The sequence below is a fragment of the Mesoplodon densirostris genome, chromosome 4, assembly GCF_025265405.1.
Source record: "Mesoplodon densirostris isolate mMesDen1 chromosome 4, mMesDen1 primary haplotype, whole genome shotgun sequence".
Lineage (NCBI taxonomy): Eukaryota > Metazoa > Chordata > Mammalia > Artiodactyla > Ziphiidae > Mesoplodon > Mesoplodon densirostris.
Window position 1 is genome coordinate 79,764,391 of NC_082664.1, and position 19,627 is coordinate 79,784,017.

Below are 19,627 nucleotides of genomic sequence, written 5' to 3' on the forward strand. Positions count from 1 at the left end.
AGTTACACTTTTGACATTTTGTTATTTGTTTTCTGGTTTTTGTAGTTCTTCTCTCTTCCTTTCTTCTTCTCTCTTTTCCTTTGTGTTTTGATGTTTTTCCTTAGTGTTATGTTTAGATTTCTTTCTCATTTTCTTTTGTGTATTTACTGTAAGTTTTTTTCCTGTGGTAATAGTGGGGTTCACCTATAACATCCAAGTAGTAGCCTGTCTTAAGTTGGTAGCAACTTAAATTTGAACACCTGTTAAAGATTTAACTTTTTACTCTCCCCCACACACACATTTTATACTTTTGATGACACATTTTATGCCTCTTTATGCATCCCTTAACTAATTTTTGTAATTTTAGTTAATTTTACTACTTTTGTCTTTTAACCTTCATGCTTGCTTTGTAAGTGTCTTTAACCTTTATCCATTGCTTTGTCTTACAGCTCACTGATTCGTTCTTCTGCCTCACCCAGTCTATTGTTGAACTCCTCTAGTGTATTTTTCAATTCAGCTAAAACTTCTGTTGGGATAATATTTTTTATCTCTTTGTTGATGTTCTCACTGTGTTCATACATTCTTCTCCTGAGTTCCATAAGCCTTTTTATTACTTGGAACTCTTTATTGGGTAGATTGCTTGTCTCTGTTTCATTTAGGTTTTTTTCTGAGGTTTTATCTTAATCTTTTGATTGAAACATATTCCTTTATCTCCTCATTTTGCCTAATACTCTGTATTTGTTTCTTTGTACTGGGTGTATCATCTGTCTCTCCCGGTCTTGAAGGAGTAGCCTTATTTAGGAGATGTCCTGTGGAGCTCAGAAGCACAATCCCACCCAGCCACCATAGATTGGCACTCAAGGGGTATCCCTTATGTGGGCTTCATGTACCCTTCTGTTGTGGTCAGACTGTGGCTGCTGTGGGGCACTGGTGGGCAGGGTTATCACCCAGCCAGCTGTGAGGTCCATCTCAGGCCTCAGCAAGGTGCACCCACTGGTGCTAACAGGTTAGAGGGAGAATTCCAAAATGGTACCCACCAGCACTGGCATCAGCATTGTCGCCTGAGTTCACAAAAATGGCTTCTGCCAGTGTCTCAGTCCCAGGGGAGCATTGAAACTGGTTCCTGTCTCTCTGGCAGACACTTTAAGATTAGTAAGTGCGTTACCTTCACCTGTGGTCCATGTGCTGTTAATAAGTCTGGTGTGTTTGCACTGATTTTCAGGTCCAGTGAGTCTGCATGCAAATCCTTTAACAGTAGGTTTCCTCATTCCATGCAGTCCTGTCATTTTTTTGGACTGTTCCCCATTGGTTTTCAAAGCCAGGTGTTTGGGGGCTTGTCTGTCCTATGCAGGATCTAGAGGTTGGAATGCCTGATGTGGAGCTTGAATCCCTCGCTCCTCAGGTAAAAGATACTGTCTTGATACTGTCCTTTTATCCTTTGTTGTGGAGGCTCTGTTCATCCAATTTTCATGTCCTTTTCTGAGGGAATTCTCCCACATACAGTTGTAGCTTTGTTATATCCATGGGAGGAGGTGAATTCAAGTTCTTCCCTCATGGCCATCTTGAACCCTCTCCCTGGGTCTAGGTTTTTAAACTGATATGTACTTTTAATGTATTATCTTTCTTCTTTAAAGCTGTTATAAAAGTGTGGGTCATAATCAGTGACATGTTCAAGTCAGTGACGTGGAGTAAAAAGGTATTTAATCTAATAGGAGGAATTAAATGATTGTTCACTTTGCTCAAAGTCTTATCACAGGTACCTGACTCATCTTGAAGAGAGGGTTAAGATGCTGTGGCTCCCCCAGGCCAGCAGGAGATAGCTCAGATGGGCCTCCCTCGCCTTTAAATTTTATCACTTAGGCTCATTAACGTCAGGGCTGAAGATGTAGGGGAGTTCAATAGACATTTTAGAACCTGTTTTACTTTGCCTCTCCCTGGGGATACTATTTATTTGTCACCATTCAGCTGTCTTGTTCTTCCCTGCATCAGCCGTACCCAGAATTTCCCTTTTCCTCTGAGAGTCCCCCATCCTTCCCCACTTAATACACACTCATGTCACATGTAACCATATAGTAGCCTCCTGTGTCAGACCTCACCAACTCACCTTCTCTAACCTGACAGGCCCTAGGATGCAGACGACCAGGGTTGCTGGACCAGTAACTTTCCCTGTACCATAACTCAACAGAGAGGTAGGATCAATGACAGGTTTATAGGAGAGCAGGGCTTTAAATAGCTGAGGTCAGTGTCTGGAGGCTTCCCGTTAATACTACTAACAGCATCCCGCCAGCGAGACGATTGGCCACTTTGTTACCCACTCTAAACTATTTCTGATTTTCAACTTTAATTTCAAACACGCCCTAAGAAATCTTGACTCCCAGCAAATTGACAATGCAGCCCTCTTTATATGAAGCCTTGTTTATAGGCCACAATTCTCCCGACAGATTTACAAGTGTCTGCGGAGTTTTAAAAGACGATTGCTTAACTGGCATTAAGTGAGACACATAGGACTGTGTAAATATTTTAGCTGGAATAGGGGATTTTTTTTTAAACGTCTGAGCCAGATATTGCATTAAATCTGAAGACAGTGGCAAACTGATTAGCAGTAGTTGCCAACTTCATGCTTTGCCAATGATTCCCATAGCCAAGATTAGATACCAGAATCCATCCACCAGTTGAGGTTGTATGTTTTAGAATAACTTTCCATCCCTTTCTCCCTTCTCCTTATGCCTTTCCATCTTTTCTCTTTTGTTTCTTCAAGATTTATTTAGATGTAAACACTTTGCAGAGTAGAAAATTACAGTTAGTGTGACTAACTAGTGAAGGCTGAGACGGGAACGTGGGCCTGGAGGTCAGAGAGGCTGCGGAAGGCTCACAGCTGTCCTGATTGAGCAACGTGGAGACAGGTTCCTCTTTGCTAATGGGCTTATTTATCACCATCACTGGTCTCTTCGTAGCCAGCTGTTGCACTGCTGGGAGGAAACAGTCCTAAGATCTGCACTGCTACCTCTTTCACATACTGATCCCCTTGAATTGCTGTTGCCTTCAAAGATTTATATGTGTGAGTGAATTCATCACTTAATTTTAATGAAAATTGCATGAAATCAGCAGTTTGGCTCCAGAGGAAGTATCTTTAATTTCAGCATTTCTATGGAAAAGCATTTTCCTGATTTGGGCACCGGCTAAGATGGATGGCTTTATCTCAAGTGTCACTGCTGTGAGAAGGAGGCATCCTACCCAACAGGGCCTGGCTCTGCCTTTGCTGATCCCATCAGCAACCTCTTACTTTTCATCCACTGATTTTCACTTAAAGATACTCCTTAAAGCAATACTCACTTGGTTGCCCCAAAACCTAGGTTCCGTCTATTCTCTACAAATTGCTTAAATTGTAATCAGGTGTCCAGATCATTATGTGATATTCTTGATCTACAGGTCCGAGCATCTTAAATTTATGTGTTCATAATTACATAAATGTATGTTTCTCAAAAAATACGAGTGTTTGAGGCAAATTTTAATTTTGCCTGTAGACACCCCCAAAATTCAGATTGCTCCACTGGCATTGACAATAGTATAATTGACATTCAGAATAAATGTGATACATAGGACCTTTCAAAACTGCTGTCAGGGAAAGGCCTCAAACCTAGTCTTATGCTGTGGTTAATTCTAGATTATTTCGTATTAACTTCTGTAGGTCACCAGTTATCTTCACCTTTGAGTAAATTACCTCAATGCATGGATGGTCATCTCACTGTTTTCCATCCTAGAATATAATCACTTCAATTGCAAGGACCATAGTCCTTATATTACAGTGACAGGCACAATTCTAGCTCCTATGTAGCCAGCCACCTCTGCAGAGTGGTAGAGAAGGTACAATTTTATTTTCAAAAATCTCTCTCCTTCTTCTTTCCCATTTTGGTACAATCCATGTTGTACCAAAAGCAGCTTGGCCACTATGTATCAAGGACTTAAAAAATTTTTTTTAAAATTTTTACCCTTAATTCCACTTGTAAAATCTATCCTAAAGAAGTAATCTTAAACTCAGAATAAGTTTTTATGGGCACAGATGTTACTTAAAGCCTGAATAATTCACTATAAGAATAAGGTAGAAAGGACTTTGGTATTCAACTGCAGGGGAACTGTTACATGAACTAAGGCATATCCACTTGATGAAATTTTATATGGCTGTTAAACACAGTGCTTGTGAATTTTGTGAAATAATATGAGAAAGTGTGCCTGATATGTTTAATAGAAAGAATAAAGGTACATAAATTTCTCTATCAAATAAAAGTATATAAAAATAACATATAAAAGCAACCTCCATAAAATTATGGAGGTTGGGGGGGGCGGTGGTGATGCAGAGGCTGAGACACTAAAAAGAAGGTACCAAAGTATTAAATGGTGGCTGTTCTGGTCATGGTACCATGAATGATTTTTTTCCTATTACTTTTTTTTTTCTACTTTATAACAAATTTAATCAGTTATACATATACATATGTTCCCATATCCCCTCCCTTTTGCGTCTCCCTCCCACCCTCCCTATCCCACCCCTCCAGGCGGTCACAAAGCACTGAGCTGATCTCCCTGTGCTATGCGGCTGCTTCCCACTCGCTATCTACCTTACGTTTGGTAGTGTATATATGTCCATGCCGCTCTCTCGCTTTGCCTATTACTTTTTTTTGTAAGTGTGTTTTGCGTTTCTTAATGTGTATTACCTTCATAATACTTAAGAGAAGTTCATTGCTGGTCTCCTCCCCAGGATGAGTTCCCTTCCCCTTCAGAGGCTCAGAAACTTCATGTTTGCTGCCTGCCCGAGGCTTCCCACTAGACCATCTACTTAGAGATCAGAACCTTGCTGATCGTGTCTTTTTCTTCCATTATAACGCAATTTCCCTGTCTCGTGTTTGAAATCTACCCTTTTTTGTTTGATATTGTTTGCTTTCTCAGCTAATATATATATGCATTTCTAAAGAGATCTTCTGGAGGTAGCATCTTTAGTTCAAGGGAAGGCTTCTAATGGTGGCGATTTTCATGGGGGCCACGGGAAGGGATGTTTTCAAATAAATGGATGGATCACTTAACACTCTATAAATCAAAGCACGCCCAATCCATCTATATTTAGGCCTAGTCATGGGTAGGTGATTAATGAATATTTTTCATGCTAATGTCTCACAGGCCAAGGCAGCATCTATGACCACATAATCATCACAGTGGAAATTCTGACTCAGCTGTGATGTTCGATAGGAGGGACCTTTGAATAGTGCTTGAGACAATTCCGTGCAAAGGCTGTAGTCAGTGGCCCAGCTTTGCAAGTCTTTCCAAAAGTCCTAAAGCATGTTGGCATGTCCTCACTTGGCCTTGTCACTTCTGCTTAAATTTTTTCATGGAGAATACTCATGATCATGGGACATTAAGGTAAATTTGATCTTGGACAGCCTCCCTCTGTGAAGTGAATCAGCATCATGGGATTCCCCTCGACCCAAGCTTCCTGGTGGGTTTATTTTTACACAACATTTCTCTGGGGAAAGGGGCACCCACTCTTGATCAGAGAAGCGCTAGAGACTATCTTCTTGGATGGAAGGATCTTCCCCGTTTTGCTATTTTTTTTTTCTTTTCTCTAGCTTAACTTCATAAACCAGTGGCTATAGAATCTGTCTTCACTTACCTCACCTCTCTCCAATTTAGCTTCCTCCCTCCACCCCCGACTCCCTGAAACTGCTTCTGAGACGACCAGTGACCTCCCTGTTGCTAGAATCAGTGGTCCCTTCTCTGTCTTCAACTTGACCTTTCAAAAGTATTGCGCAGAGCTGACTGCTTTTTCTTGCAGTAATGGTTTCCTCTCGGATCTTGTGACTCCACACTCCTGATTTTCTACTTTCCTGCTCATTCTTGCTGCCAAAATTTCAGCCTCTGTACACTGGTGCCTAATCGAATCTCAGAGACAGGGTTTTGGGTGAAGTAGAAAAGAATAGCTTTATTGCTTTGCCAGGCAAAGGGGGACAAAGCAGCTCATGCCCCCCAAAATTGTATGTCCCAACCAGGGAGGATTTGATGAGTTAATAAGATTAGGGTATGTACAGGGCCTGCACTCCTCTAATCTGGTCTCAGGTAATCTTCTTGATGAGCTTCTCTGGTTCCTTTAATGTAGCCTCAGGTGGTCTTTCTCTGGTATGAAGAGTGCTGACATCTTAAAGAGTTTAAAGACATTGTTATGTGCATCCCTTGAGGGACCAGGACCTTGCCCCAAGGCTGCACTATTGTTTCTTGGCTGCCCCTCCCTTGTCTCTGCATCCTTCCCCTTCCCTGCTTAGCACCTGTTCAAATCTGCCCTTCCGAACTCAGGGAAGGTCATGGAGGCTGGACTGAGACAGAAAGGCTTCCATGCCCAGGAACCCTGCAGGGTCCTGCTCGGTTTCACCCTCTGTCCTTTGCTGGCCTCTCCTCCACTGCTCGCAGCAACCTCTTCTCTTCTTTCCCTAGCAATTCATCTGCTTCCATGGCTTTAAATACCAGTGTTATACCTGTGATTTCCTGGAGTGTATTTCTATCCCAGCCATGCAGCCTGGCCTGCAGACTTTTATATATAATGTGGGTGTCTCATTGACATCTCAGACTTAACATGTCCTAAATCCACACTCTTGATTTTCCTCCTCAGACTTACTTTGGCTCCCTCCGTTACTCTGGTCAAGTCTCCAGTCAAATGTCTTCACAGTGAGACTTTTCCTGATCACTTTACATAAAATTTCAAGCCTCCTACATCTACGGCATTTTCTGTCCTCCTTTCCCTAGTCAAGATGGTTCCAGTTCCTTTTAATCCAGTTCCTTGAACCCAGTTCCTCTGAATCAGGACACTAGAGATCCAGGAAAGAGAAGATCTGTGTCTCTGAGGTCCAGTCATCCTATTACCATTTAGCTTATCCCAAATGACCCATGCATTTCTGTAATGCTTTACTTTTCCTCCTCATATTTCCTCTTTCTGAAACGACTTCCTTCTTCCTTCATTATGCTGGGCTGGCTGGCTGACTCCTCCTTGACCTTTGCAATTCAACTCATAAGTTATCTCTTTTGGAGAACCTTCCCTGGGCACCACCTCCCAATTCCAATCTGAATGGGAAGCTCCTACCTGGTGTCCCATGACACTATCCTGTATTACAGTTTGTTGATTTCCCTGTCTCTCTGTGTTATTAGACTCTTATGAACATTTTGAAAGGACAGGTGACCGATAGGTGTGGTTAAATATTTGTCCCCAGTGTTTACCAGTTGCATAGTGCAGATACTCAATATTTTGAACGTATGACTATACATGAATGTATAACCTGTAAAGATGCATAGTAGGGCTAGAAGCCACCCTGTCTCCTGTGATCTAAGAGCAGCTTACTCCAAAATCCCATCTCTGTAGAAAAACAAAGATGTCCATAGGATTTGAAGGGAAGGGGATTGGAGGGATGCCTTCTTGTGAGGTGTCTTTGTTCTGCACTAGGTCCAAACTTTGTGTAAAATTCAGCCCCTCCTCATTATTCACAGGCCACACTCACTCACAACAGCAAGCACTGTGAGCTCAGTGGGGCTCTACTGAAGCTGCAGGGACGACCCAGAAGCCAGACTTCTCCAATTCAATTATACTCTCATCCTACCCATAAATGTCTGTATCCATCTCTCCTTCTGAGAGAGATCCAAACTCCTCTTCCTCTGTTACGAAAGACAACATCTCATTTCCCTGAAGCCCTCATCTGGAGCTCTTGGGATGTTTGGCTCCAAGAACTTATCAAAGATTTTTGTTTCCAATAATGACTATCCCCTTTCCAAGAATTCTGAATTGAGGTTTTGAATTTTTTTAAAAAAACATATATCTCATATCTGAATGAATGAATGAATGTGAATGAAAATGACACGGTATTCAGTCTACATGTGTTTTCCCCAGCCCCTCCCTCTATCTATCTAGGTGCATTTTACATATAAAGATGTATTTTTGTGTGTCTGTGGATGTATATACTAGAGACAGATTCTATCAAGGCACTAATATCTGTACTGCGTGCATGTAAGTGTATTCATTTGGTAGTTTGTTCATTTATTTAGCAAATATTCATTGAGTACCTTGTATGGGCTAGACATCATAGTAGATGCCAGGGAAGTTACAGTAAGCAAAGTACACTGCTTCTGCCTAATGAGGGAGACATTCAAATAATCGTAAAGATTATCATATAGTTACGAAGGCAAAGTATGCCACACTATGAGACTATAATGGGGGAGACCTCATTCGTATAGAGTGGAGGGTCAAAAAGTAGTCCCAATGAAGTGACCTTTGAGCTGAGATGAAAATGATGACTAACCACTAACCAGGCCCTGGTTACTCAGGGCGTGGAGGAAAATATCACTGGCTAAAAAACGCCCTGATGATGGGAAAAAATTGATGATGTTTGAGGATCTGAGAGAAGGCCACTGGAGCAGAGTGTGGTGGGAGAAGGGAGTGAGTGTAGGGAAGGGCCAGTCTCCAAGAGCAGTGGAAGCCCCTGGTGGGTTTAAGCAGGGGATTGGCATAATCAGAGGTGTGTGTGTTATAAAGACGACTTTGACTCCAGTGTGGAGGACAGATCAGGAGGAGGCAAGGGTGGTTGTGGGAAGAACAGCTAAGAAGGTGTCTCAGCTGTCTGGTGAGAGTGATGGACTCAAGAGCTCTTTTGGAGGTGAAACTATGGGCTAGACATGTACACTTAGGAGTTATAGTCCTAGAGGTGGTGACTGAAATGTTTACCTGGAAATTGTCTAGCTAGAGGACATAGCATGAGAAGAGAAGAAATAGTCAAGAACTTTAAAATTTAATGGCAGAGTAGAGAAGGATGAGGCTGCAAAGGAGACAGAGCAGTCAGAGGTAGGAGAAAAGCCAGGGATGCAGGACCCAGAGCCAGGGGACAGACTGTTTCAGGAAGGGAAAGTGGTTGACAGAGTGGAATCCTGCTGGGCAGTGAACTAAAATGAGATTTTTTTTCTTTAAAAAAAGACAGTGACAATAGGGTAGATTCAGTGTTGACTTGAGGGTGTTTTTTTCCATGTCAGAATGGGGGTGAAGTAAATTTCAATGCGTCCAGGATTAAGTAGTGAATGAGAAATGGAAAAAGTGAGTATGGGCAATTTCTTAAAGATGGTTTGGCTGTGAAATAGATTAGACTATTTATAGCATAGTGATTTGTTGTTTACTAAACACATAAATATTAGGAAAGTCAACTTGTTCAAAGAATTTGTGGGGTTGTTATTGTTTCGTTGTTCTCGGAAACGAAACGGGAAGAATAAAGCCATGTACAGTATGTTATCTAGCTAGGCTTAGCACTGTTTGAATATTTTAAATGGATAAAGAATATTTTGGGTAGCATTTTACTGCTCAGTATACAAAGTGCTTTTTCATGTACCTCTCATTTAGTCCTCATGAAATTTTATACATCAAGGAACTAAGAGTCAGAGAGGTATTAAATAACTTTCCAAGCCGTAAAGAGTATGGAAAGCTAAGAATAAATAAATGTATCTTTAGATTAAGAGTAGTTCAAAGAGAAAATTTTTCTAATGTATTAATTTTCGATCTATATGTGTATATATTATATACTATATATATAGTTGTCTTCCACAATTAAAAATATACCAAAGCTCTTGTTTTAATTTATTAAAAGTTAACAAATTCTTTCAGTGCCTTGCTTGTATTTCTCTTAAGTCCAATTATTTGTTTACTAGGTCTTCTATTTTGATAACATTTATTGGTACCTTCTGAAAACTGATATATTTGATTTCTCAAGTACAGGTGTATTCAAAACTCATTTTCCACTTCACATTATGGCTTAATAAATATTATAACTTATAACGAAGACATAGCTGCACCTAAGATTTGAAAAATGATTCTACCTTATAAAAGAAGCAGATAGGACATTCTTAACTTACCTGCTCATATAGTTCCAGTTTAAGGCTCAGAGTTTTGAATTAGCTTTTTTTTAACAGCTTTATTGAGATAAAAGCACATTCCATATAATTCACCCTTTTAAGTGTACAATTCAGTGATTTTTGTTATATTCACAGGGCTGTGCAACCATCACTACACTCAATTTTAGAAAATTTTCATTAACCCAGAAAGAAGCCTCATGCCGCTTAGCCCCCTAATCTCTCTACCCCTCTTTCCCCCAGTCCTGGGCAACCCCATACTCTACTTTTTATCTTATAGATTTACCTATTCTGCGCATGTTGTACAAATGGAGTCATACAGTGTGTGGTCCTCTGTGACTGGTTTCTTTCACTTAGCATAATGTTCTAATTGACTTTTGAGGCATAGACACAGTGCGTGTACAGATACAAAGTAGCACTAGTGTGTGTAAATCCATCTATGCCTCTACATTATTCTGAGGTAACATTCTAACCCAGGTACCATGCATCTAAGGTCTCTACTCCTAATACCCAGTTGCCCATTCAAGATTTTTGACTACTTTGGATACAGATCTTTGCCTTTGGATGCATAGAGTCACTAGGAGGAATAATTTGGACATGGTAATTATATCAACGGAATCCCCAAACAAAGGATAATGAGTGAAGACACCTTTGATTACATACAGGTTGTCCATACAAGGGTCATTAATGCACATTTGTCTGATTTCAGCCCAGAAATTTGGGTTTTGGGGGTCTATTTAGCAGAAAATGAATCTAGCAGTTGGTTCCCTTTGAAATCTAATCTATACAGAATTCTTTTTTAGGGTAGATTTTCTGTTTGCCCTGCACCCCACCCTAGCCCCAGAATTTCCTATAACACCACTCATGACCCCACCATGCTCAGCCATAAATGCCCCCCATATCCAGCATCAGAACCCAAGAACATGAAATAGGCACTTTCTATTTCCAGTTTTTGTCATTTGTTTTTGACTTAAATTGAGTTGAAATCTTCCTTTTTGTAGCCTTAAAAAAAAATGAACATACAGAATATAGCCACAAAGTAGCATTCTCATTTGTGCCAAACCTTTAACAAGCAAATTTTTAAAATTCCTAATATTTTACTGATTTTATGTATGATTTTCACCCTCTATAGAAGTCCCCAAATTGCAGCCAGATCAACGCCTTTTTATTTCTATTTTAATACATTGGATTTAATGTAATCCCCTAACCATTCAGTTCAAGGCCAGTACCATGAAAAAACATTGTGTAGGTTCATCATGCTAATACTGCTATTTTGATTTCTGAATTTGTTTTAAAATTTATTTTGTTAAACGTATGTTTTGGTCAGAAAACTTAAAGCTCTGTGCGTGTGTGTGTGTGTATGTATGTGTATGTTGCTTGATGTGAAAAGCACTAGGAAGAACACTATACTGTCCTGCTGTTACTAAAGACAGGCCTTGAAATACAGTATGAAAGGATATAATTCACGTGTTTGCGTGCAGTTCAAATTACGAAAAACAATAATTACTATGTGCCATTCCCATTGAGAAATTTTGTTGGTGACCTATTCACTACAATGTCTGAGGGCATAGGTTTTAGTCTTTTTTTTTCTCACTGATGTATCCCCAGTACCGAGTACAGTTTGTGGCACATAGTTGGCATGCAATAGCTATTTGGTGAATTGATATATTTATTGAATGAATTTCTTTAGAATGAACTCCTAGCGTTCTATGCCCTTTATAATCTAACCCTGATTTGTATCTCTCACATAAACCCCATTGATGTTACCACAAACATTTGCTTTAGTTTGTGTTAGTCTCTTAGTTCTTTTTTTTAAATCACTTTCTTTTTATTGAACTGTACTTGATGTACAATATTATATAAGTTTCAGGTGTACAACATAGTGATTCACAATCTTTAAAGGTTATATTTCATTTATTATAAAATATTGGCTATATCCCCTATATTGTACTCTCTCTCTCTCTCTCTGTATATATATATATATATATATATATAGATATATATATATATATAGATATATATATCTATATATATATATATATCCTTGCAGCTTTTTTATTTTATACATAGTAGTTTGTACCTCTAAATCCCCTTCCCCTATTTTGCCCCTCCCCTCTTCCCTCTCCCCACTGGTAACCACTAGCTTGTTTTCCATATCTGTGAGTCTGTTTCTTTTTTTTGTTATCTTCACTAGGTGGTTTTATATTTTTAAATTCCACATATAAATGATATCATATTGTATATTTGTCTTTCTCTGTCTGACTTAATTCACTTAACATAATACCCTGCAAATGGCATAATTTCAAAACTTTATTCTTTTTATGGCTGTGTTGAATTCCATTGTATATATGCTACATCTTCTTCATCCATCTGTCTGTTGATGGACACTTAGGTTGCTTTCATATCTTGGCAGTTGTAAATAATGCTGCTATGAACATTGTGGTGCGTGTATCTTTTAGAATAAGTGTTCTTGTTTTTTTCGGATAAATACCCAGGGGTGGAATTGGTGGGTCATATGCTAGTTCTATTTTTAGTTTTTTGAGGAACCTTCATATTGTTTTCCATAGTGGCTGCACCAATTTACATTCCCACCAACAGTATGAGGGTTCCCTTTTTTCTACATCTTCACCAACATTTGTTATTTATGGTCTTTTTGATGATTGCCATTCTGACAAGTGTGAGGGAATATCTCATTGTGGTTTTAATTTGCATTTCTCTGATGCTTAACAATGTTGAGCATCTTTTCATATGCCTGTTGGCCATCTGTATTTCTTCTTTGGAAGAATGTCTATTCAGGTCTTCTGCCCATTTTTTAAATTGAGTTGTTTGGTTTTGTGATGTTGTATGAGCTGTTCATATATTTTAGATATTAACCCTTTATCAGTCATATCACTGGCAAATATTTTTCTCCCATTCAGTAGGTTGTCTTTTTGTTTTGTCAGTGGTTTCCCTTGCTGTGCAAAACCTTTTAATTAGGTCCCATTTGTTTATTTTTGCATTTAATGTCTTTGCTTTAGGAGACAGATCCAAAAAATATTGCTACAATTTATGTCAAGGAATGTTCTGCCTATGTTTTCTTCTAGGAGTTTTATGGTTTCCAGTCTTACATTTAGGTCTTTAATCCATTTTGAGTTTATTTTTGTATATGGTGTTAGAGAATGTTCTAGTTTCATTCTTTTATATGTAGCTGTCCAGTTTTCCCAGCACCACTTATTGAAGAGACTGTCCTTTCTCCATTGTATACTCTCGCCTCCTTTATCAAAGATAAGTTGACCACATGTGCATGGATTTATCTCTGGGCTTTCTATCCTGTTCCATTGATCTATATTTCTGTTTTTGTGCCAGTACCATACTGTCTTGATTACTGTAGCTTTGTAGTATAGTCTGAGAGCATGATTCCTCCAGCTCTGTTCTTCTTTCTCAAGATTGTTTTGGCTATTTGGGGTCTTTTCTGTTTCCATACAAATTTTTAAGTTATTGTTCTAGTTCTATGGGAAGTGCCCTTTTTTTAGGGATTACATTGAGTCTGTAGATTGCCTTGGGTAGTGTGATTGTTTTAACATGAATTCTTCTAGTTCATGAACACAGTATATCTTTCTATCTGTTGTGTTGTCTTCAATTTCTTCATCAGTGTCTTATAGTTTTCTCGGTACAGGTCTTTTACCTCCTTAGGTAGGTTTATTCCTAGGTATTTTATTCTTTTCCATGTGATTGTAAATGGAATTGTTTCCTTAATTTCTCTTTCTGAGAGTTTACTGTTAGTGTGTAGAAATTCAGTAGATTTCTGTGTATCAAATTTGTATCTTGAAACTTTACCAAATTCATTGATGAGCTCTGGTAGTTTTCTGGTGGTATCTTTAGGATTTTCTGTGTAGAGTATCATGTCATCTGCAAACAGTGACAGCTTTACTTCTTCCTTTCCAATTGTGATTCCTTTTATTTCCTTTTCTTGCCCAATAGCTGTGGTGAGGACTTCCAATAATATATTGAGTAAAAGTGTTGAGAGTGGGCATCCTTGTCTTGTTTCTGATATTGGAGGAAGTACTTTCAGCTTTTCACCATTGAGTATGATGTTAGCTGTAGGCTTGTCAGTATATGGCCTTTATTATGTTGAAGTATGTTCCCTCTATATCCACTTTCTGGAGAGTTTTTTTTATCATAAATTGGTGTTGAATTTTGTCAAAAGCTTTTTCTGCATCTGTTGAAATAATGATATAGTTTTTATTCTTAAATTTGTTAATGTGGTGTATCATATTGATCACTCTGCAGATAGTGAAAAATCCTTGCCCTGAGATAAATCCCACTTGATCATGGTGAATGATCCTTTTCATGTATTGTTGGATTCAGTTTGCTAATATTTTGTTGAGGATTTTTGCATCTATATTTATCAGTGATACTGGCCTGTAATTTTTTTGTGTGTGTTATATCTTTGTCTGGTTTTGATATCTGAATGATGCTGATCTTGTAGAATGAGTTTGGAAAGATTCCTTCCTCTGCATTTTTTTGGGGGGGTTGGGTAATAGAGAAGGATAGATGTTAGCTCTTCTCTAAATGTTTGGTAGAATTCATCTGTGAAGCTATTTGGTCCTGGACTTCTGTTTGCTGGGAATTATTTTTTATTATTGTCTTACTTTCATTACTGGTAATTGGTCTGTTCATATTTTCTGTTTCTTCCTGGTTCAGTCTTGGGAGATTGTACATTTCTAGAAATTTGTCCATTTTTTCTAGGTTGTCCATTTTATTGGCATATAGTTGTTCATAGTCTCTCAGTTCTTTATGTTGCTTCAGCAATCCTCTATGGTGGTCCTTTGAGCATGGTGCTCGGGGAAAGGACAGTTCTTATAAAACTGAAGAACAGGTAGAACTGGCACAGAACCATGGAGGGGTTGGGTAGGAATTAGGTCAACAGAAGAGAAAAGAGAGAATCCCAGAGTTAAAAAGCAGAGCCTAGATACATCTTTCCTTTTCTCTAAAAATGTATTCTGACTTCATTACCAAGCCCATAGGTCCTTCAACTCATACAGCAAGAGAAATGCGCCATATATTCCTAAAAATGCGCATATACATTTGAGCTGTTAAAATGATTAAACATGTATTACATTTTGATGAATTATATCTGGGCCTTGCCTCTGTATCCTTATAACCTACCCATGCTTTTTCAGTTACTCAATAAACTTTATTCCTTGTTCTTAAAGGTCAAAAACCAAAAAAACAGACAACCACTTATGACCTAACCAGTCTAGTATCTGAAATCTTAAAACATTCAAAGCTGTATCTTTCTCTAAAATGCTTCACAAGCACTTAACCTATTTTTTTAATTTTTTCATTGAGGTATAGTTGATGTACAATGTTATATAAGTTTCAGGTATACAATGTAGTGACCCACAATTTTAAAGATTATACTCCATTTATAGTTATTATAAAGTATTGGCTATATTTTATATGCTGTATTTTATATTTTAAATGCTTCACAAGCTCTTAGCCTTTAAATGAGAATACTCTCAATTTAGTGTCAATTATTTTATTATGTATTGGTTTTCAATATTTCATCTCTCACAATGATCACCTATTAGTAACTAACTTCAGGAATTAATATGTACTTTAATTCTGTCAAATTTAATAGAAAAATGAGAGAGAAAGAACCTGGGTGACTTTGGCTTTTAACATTGGAACTCCTGGCACAGCCTGTGTCTGAGGCAACCTTGGTGGTCTAGCAATATTGCATAAGCATCTTCTGGTTGGACAATTAATGACATTGGGAATTTGTCAGGGACCTCTTTCCTTTATGTACTGCCAGTCTCCAGTGTCATTGTTAATTAGTCTTCAGGTCTCCTGTTTGTCTGCTAGAATGCATCCTGGATAAGCCAAGTTAATAAGTTGGAGCGGGCAAGCTGCCTGGCCATTGAATGTGCGACTGTGCTCAGTCAGTCAGAGGGCAGCCCTCTGCTTTGATCGTGTGGAGAAGTTTAATTCTAACAGGCCACATGGGAGGCTGTGCCCACTGGGGTGCAGAGAGGGCCTCGGGCACAGCAGGGGAGCTGCTCTCCTTTGCGCTGGTTTCAGTGTTTCTTATTTCAAAACCATGAAGCTCGGAGGCCCAGGGCACTTGCTTCACATTTTGCTTCATCTTTCTCCAGCAGTTTCTTCCTTGAATTCTCATAGTGGGTGGTGGAACATCAGCAAGGGAAAATCATTATCTCTTTGTTCCAAACAGAAGATTTGCACTGGGGCATATTTTTGTAAATAGAGTATAGAATTTGTAGCACATAATCCCTAGCCATGACTCTCTTGCTGTTCTGGCTATGACATGTTTCAACCAAAGGCATAAAAGTGACAAATAATGAATACGAGACCACTTGCTAGCGCCAGGCATTTTGCAAACCACTTTACATGCATTATCTCACAATTCGTATATCTTGCCTATGAGGAAGGGGGTCCCCATTTTGCAGATGAGAAAAGCTATAGCCCACCTGCACTCAGGTAGGTCTCGATCCAAGCACGAGCCCTTTGCCATACGACTACCTGGCCTCATAAAATCTGGGCAGTTTGATGGACCCCATGGGCTCTGTCAGCACAGATAGGACAAAGGGAGAGCTGCAGTGATCAGCCCTTTTAATTCAGGCAGAGATGGAGGCTTTGCTTGTGTATTTAGGAAAAGAAGCTCTGCCTTGGGCTTTGCGTTTGCTAGGGAGAAATAACCTTGAAGAAATTACTGTCACGGCTTCAAGTATGTCCTCTTACCAAAATGCAGGCCTCACCATATATTATTTGTGTTCGTGAAAAATAGTTCTCTATAAATGGAATTGTTGGAATTTGAATGTAGTAGAGGGCTAAAGAATTTAAAAGCCTCTCCCAATTTATATTGTGAGAATAAATATGGCTTCCTGTGTTCTCAGAATCATGGCTGGATATCATCAGAAAAGCTTATGTGGTCATGAAAGTTCGTTGAAAAATGTAGATTCTTGAAAGCAGGCCTCTTCCAAAGTGTGTCTGACCAATCTCCTGCTTCTAGGCCGGCTGTCATAACCGCTCAGTCAGGAGAATGATCTTTACTACCTTCTTGTGCCTTACCGCTTGAAGTGGTGGATGTTTTGGGGGTGGGGAGGGTCTTTAAAATACACTGAGCCCTTTCACATCAGCTTGGGACAGTCACAGGGTTTGTGAATGAAGAGACTAGGACCCTTTGATGTACCTTCCTGGGAAGGAAGGAAAAGAGTAAAGAGACAAGGAGGTCATACTGCACCCCTGGAGAGCCCACTCGGTGTCTGGGTCAGCATTGCTAATTTTTTTTCCACATTCCTCTGCACAAGAAGCTAGTTAAGGGGAGGAGATCTGATGCTTTGGCCAGGTATGCATGGAGGTCTCTGGAGATGTTTGGAGATGAGGAAATGAATCCTGCATGATGGCTTTGCAGGGATTAATAGAAATACACAACTAAATATAATTAAAGGTAAAACATAAATGCTCTCTGGAAGGCAGATGTTTGAAAGATGCAAAATCTTTGGATTGGAAAGGTTTTATGGTGGTGGCAGCCTCTCAGAGAAACTTTTTTAGGATGAACAGGACTTTGCCAAATGCGGTAGAAGGTATGTTTGGGATGAGAGCAGGATGGGCAGAGAACCACATGAATGAGGGCATGGAACTGGGAACACTGGTTTATATAAGTTGGAAACATTGCATAATTTTGATTTCATTGATCAAATATATGGGGAAATAGAACTGAAAGGTAGAATGGTACCATCATGGAAAAGGCCTTAAAACTCAGGCCTGGGAGTTTGAATTCAGTTGAATGAGCAACAAGAACCCATTAAGAGTTTCATCTTTTTTGTGTAACTTTCCCTCTTTGTTTTCAGTGGATGATCTTGCCTTGTAATTCACAGAGACCAGGGAAAACAAGTTTCAAAGTTAACTTTTGATCTCCTCTCCCTTAAAACAAAAGAAAAGAACAGAACAAAAAAAATAATACACTCACCTCTCCCCCATCTCAGTAAATGGCACTTCCAGCCACACCTTGCTCATCCTTCCTCTCCCTCAACTTTACATCGACTGCATCAGCAATTTGTTCTACCTCCGAAATATATTCCAGCTCTATATACCCTGTCCCTCTTCTCTCTGTCCCTGACATCACTCTAGCCCAAAGCCATTATTTTGAGAACAGAATAGCGGTGGGAAGGGAGGTACTTATCATTTGGCCACAGGCCCATCTACTAGGAAAGAGGTAAAGGGAAATCTGATAATAGTAGAAAATTATTAAGTAGTCATTGTAGAAAGGACAAATACACTGAAAAATAAAGGTAAAAATGTAGGGGGGGAAAAAAGGAGTGTTTTGAAATGATGGTTTTGGCTGGTTTTTAGGAATTTGTTCCAGGTAAGATAGATCATTTTTAAAAAAGAAATGAGTCTTTGTGTCCCAATGGACAGGGTTTCCTAGATAGCACTGGTATGGTTATCAGAATAGCTAATCACAGATATTCAAAATAAACTCTATTAAAAACTTTTAGAAAATAACATTGTCAATAGGAAGAGCCTAAACTTAGGCCCTTATGTCCTGTGATCAGCCTCATGATCTCAGGTGGGAATCCCTGGAGCTGATTCTGGGAATGTAGCTGATGCTGAACTTGACAGAGTTCCCTCACATCATGCTTTCATCGTGAGCACAATCTGGTAGTCTCCTAGAGTTGCCTAGTATTTCAGCCATCTAGTTGGCAATATTGTAAGAGAAAGTGTCAGGCAGCTAATTTCAAGGGACCCTTGAGTGACCTCTTTTGCCTTTTTTGTGCTTCAGTGCTGATGTGCTTGTGGATTGCCTTACATAGTAAACATTCTGGGGTGCTAGTTTTGGAAACACCAAGTTCTTGTATACAAATTTCCCAACATAAATAAAGGAATCCTTTCTAACCATCTTCGTCCAAAATGCCTTACCTCTGTGCTTCTGTAAATTCCTCCAAGAATATATCTCTCTCTATTTTTTGAACCAGGTGGCATGATTTCCAGGCGAAAATCTAATGCTTTAATAGATTCTCTTGAATAAGGACATGTCAGTAATTTCTGGCCATGATCAACAGACAGAAGTGATCATGACTCAGCTCTAGCTTTGGAGAAATGAAGCCTTTTTTTTACCCAATGCATTTCTGCCACTGGCACAAACATACAGAAACCTTGAGAAAATGCCTCTTGCCTGGGTTAACTGCTTTTTATGACGGTGAACTATGGTTTATTGTGGTCTCCATGTCACCAAGTCAGAACTGTCTAATTTGAGGGGCCTTGATTATCAAAAAGAGCAACCTCTTATAAATTCCAGATAACCTGTCTGAAGTAAATTACGTATAAAATGTTTCACATGTGTTAATGGGAAGGGGAGGTGAACGGCAGAGAAGAGGGATTCGGTCCTCCCTAACCTGGGGTTAGTTCTCGTGCTGGGATGTGGGTGTCACCTTGAGGAATTGCCAGTTTGGTGAAAATTTCTGCAACATCTATTTTAAGCTCCACTTTTAGAGTATGAATCTGAAGAGGGTCTGGGCCCTTAATTCCCTAGAACTAGTCCTTGAGTAGTTCTTGCCTCTATTTTGGAGAGACCAAAAGCGGAGTAATTCACCTGTCCCAAGTCAGAGGTTTTGCCGTGTCTCTAAAAAAAAAAAAAAAAAAAAACTTGAAGGTGATGCATTTCCCTGTTCCTGAAGAAAGGTGTAAAGTGAGCTAATTATTTGTTTGTTTCTGCTCTCTCCCCTGTAAT

The 19,627-nt window shown here is 39.3% G+C and overlaps 1 protein-coding gene across 3 annotated transcripts in view; it reads left to right on the forward strand.

Annotated features, from left to right (window-relative positions):
* The window catches only part of FMN1 (formin 1), a 411,489-nt gene that overhangs the window by 282,193 nt on the left and 109,669 nt on the right, over positions 1-19,627 (forward strand). The gene's annotated exons all lie outside the window — the stretch shown is intronic.